Genomic DNA, 3,400 nt, shown 5'->3' with positions numbered 1-3,400 from the left:
GGGTCATGCAAATACCACATAAAGTAGCATAATTTGTGTCACAACTCGTTCACGTGAACGAGTTGTGAGTGGTAAAAAGATGTCTTCATATGAACTCACCATTACTCCTCCATTACTCACACCTTCTCACATGGACGAATGGTAATATAAATTATGTCATTTTATGTAACACTAGTATTACCCTTTTTTTACTCTATAGTCTACATTCTAACGAAAGCCAGTCAATTTGTTGCTGCACAATTTATATTCGTGGGTTGAGTGGGTTCTGGAAGCTTTCAACACCTCGATAGAGTTGCACACTTTTTTATATAAATTGTAGTTTTTATTTATTTTTATTTTATATATAAATGTGGACAAGACTTAAGAAACGCTATTGGTAATTACCAATTACATACTGCACTATCAAACAAATTATTTCAAAAACAGAAGGGCATTGTTTCTATCTTCATGTATATAGAGCAGAAAAAAAGAACATATACTATCATAACAACTTGAGAGAAAATTAAGCTACATTTCTTTGAAAATGAAGGCTTCAACAATTGCATTACTGTCACTATTTTCAATTTTTTTCTTCCCAGTTTCATGGACAACTTCAAATTCAGTCCAAGACAAGTTCATTAAGTGCCTTGACAAAGCATCACTTTCTCAACCAATTCCGGCTGAGATTTACACGCCAAACAATTCATCATTTGCAACTGCTTTGCAATCATACAAAAGGAACCGAAGATTTGACACGCCTACAACACTTAAACCGGCTGTTGTTGTGACTGATGCGCACGAATCCAATGTGCAAGCAACTGTTGTTTGTGCTAAAAAGGTTGGGATCGAGCTCCGAATACGAAGCGGAGGTCACGATTACGAAGGCGTTTCTTATGTATCACAAGTTCCTTTTGTGATACTTGACATGTCTAATCTTCGATCTATCGAGATTGACATAGAGAATGGAACTGCATGGTTTCAAGCTGGGGCTATTCTCGGTGAAATATATTATGCAATTGGAAAAAAAAGCTAGTACCACGCTTTTGCTGCTGGTCTTTGCCCTGGTTTAGGTGCTGGTGGCCATATTAGTGGAGGTGGCTATGGAAACTTGTTGCGAAAATATGGAGTCGCAACTGACCAAGTTATTGATGCACAAATTGTTGATGTAAGGGGCAGAATTCTCAATAGAAAGATAGTGGGAGAAAATCTCTTCTGGGCTCTTAGAAGAGGAGGGGCTTCTAGTTTTGGTGTCATTCTTTCATGGAAAGTCAAGTTGGTTCCAGTCCCAGCGACCGTGACTGTTTTTAAAGTGAATAGGACATTGGAACAAGGTGCAACTGACATTGTGGCACAATGGACGCAAGTTGTGGATAAGCTACCTAAGTAAGTGTTCCTGAGAATGTTCGCTACAACCGTGAATGGAAGTCATGCGGGTGAGAAGACTATACAGGCACAATTCATTGGTATGTTTCTTGGTGGAGCCAAAGAACTTGTGGCTTTGATGAACAACAGGTTACCGAAATTAGGTTTCCAACAAAGTGATGCTATTGAAATAAGTTGGATTGAATCGGTTGTGTTTTGGGCAGGAAAGCCACTTGGAACTCCGATTGAGGTTCTACTTGAAAGGGCAACTAAGCCAGGAATATTTTTTGAAGCGTAAATCTGACAATGTGAAAGAACCAATTTCGAATACCGGATTAGAAGCTATATGGAAGACCATGATAGAACTTGAGGATGTGGCAATGTTATGGAATCCTTATGGTGGAGTAATGAATGAGATTTCTGAGACTGCATTCCCACATCGAGCAGGTAACATTTTCAAGATTCAGTGTTCAACGAGTTGGATGGTTGAAGGGATTGAAGCTACCAACCTCTACTTGAATAAAACAAGGAAACTTTTTGAAGCAATGACTCCTTATGTCTCCAATAACCCAAGGGAGGCTTTTCTTAACTATCGTGATCTTGATATTGGTACAAGTTCCAATGGTAACTACGAGGACGCTAAAGTTTATCGAATCAAGTATTTCAAGGGTAACTTTCACAGGTTGGCTCGTGTGAAGACAAATATTGATCCCGACAATTTTTTCAGAAATGAGCAAAGTATCCCAACTCTTCCATCTTGAAAGCTGTATATGGAAAAATCACTGAGTTTATGTATTAGAAATACTTAATAAAGGTATACAGAATGAATGTATTATATTTCTCAAGTAATAAAATATACATAAATATGTGTGCAGTACAAGTATGTGTGCTATACAAGTAAATAAGGCAGGCCTAAGGCCCATAGCCTATACAAGTTAACAGCTCCCCTCAAATTCAAGGCGGATGTGAGGCCAACTTGAGGTTGTCAACCAAAGGGTAATTCAAGGGTAACTTTGACGGGTTGATTCGTGTGAAGACATATGTTGATCTCAACAATTTTTTCATAAATGAGCAAAGTATCCAAACTTTCCATTTTGAACGCTGTAGAAGGAAAAATCACTGAGTTTATGTGTTAGAAATATTGAATGAATGTATTGTTAAAAATACTGAATGAATATATTATATTTTTCAAGTAATAAAATATACATGAGTTCCTTTATATAAGAGGTAGAGTGTGTAGTACTAGTATATGTGCTATACAAGTAAATAAGATAAACCTAAGGCCTATAACCTATACAAGTTAACAGTCCCTTTCAAATTCAAGGTGGGTGTGAGACCAACTTGAAATTGTCAACCAAAGGGTATTTCAAGGGTAACTTTGACAAGTTGGTTCGTGTGAAGACATATGTTGATCTCAACAATTTTTTTCAGAAATGAGCAAAGTATCCAAACTCTTTCATGTTGAAAGCTGTAGAAGGAAAAATCACTAAGTTTATGTGTTAGAAATACTGAATGAAAGTATTGTTAGAAATATGAAATGAATGTATTGTATTTCTCAAGTAATAAAATATGCATGAGTGCCTTTATATAAAACGCAGAGTATGCAGTACAAGTATGTGTGCTATATAAATAAATAAGGTAGGCCTAAGACCCATAGCCTATACATGTTCACAGCCCCCCTCAAACTCAAGATGGGTATGAGACCAACTTGAGGTTGTCAACCAAAGCACCAAGGCATCCCTTAGGATGTGACTTGGTGAAGATATTTGCAAGTTGATCTTTATTGGAGATTGAGAACAGCTAGAGAGCGCCATGGACAAGATGATAACATATAAAATAACAATAAATCTTGATGTGTTTAGTCTGTTCATGGAAGACATCATTGTAAGCAATATAAATGGCACTCTAGTTATCACAATAAAGAGGAGTAACAGAGGACGTAGATGCATCTAAATCCTTAGGAAGCCATCAATGCTAGAGGAGTTCAAATGTGGTATCAACAAAAGCATGATATTCCGCTTCAATGTTGAAGTGAGCCATAACAGTTTGTTTCTTGCTT

The 3,400-nt window shown here is 37.0% G+C and overlaps 1 pseudogene; it reads left to right on the top strand.

The window, feature by feature from the left end:
* Window positions 1–523: 523 nt before the first annotated feature.
* Window positions 524–2,102, top strand: LOC115989081 (annotated as a pseudogene).
* Window positions 2,103–3,400: the final 1,298 nt, after the last annotated feature.

Source organism: Quercus lobata, chromosome 5, assembly GCF_001633185.2.
Source record: "Quercus lobata isolate SW786 chromosome 5, ValleyOak3.0 Primary Assembly, whole genome shotgun sequence".
Taxonomy (NCBI): domain Eukaryota; kingdom Viridiplantae; phylum Streptophyta; class Magnoliopsida; order Fagales; family Fagaceae; genus Quercus; species Quercus lobata.
Note: the sequence above shows the minus strand (reverse complement) of the source record. Positions and strands in the feature narration are given on the sequence as shown.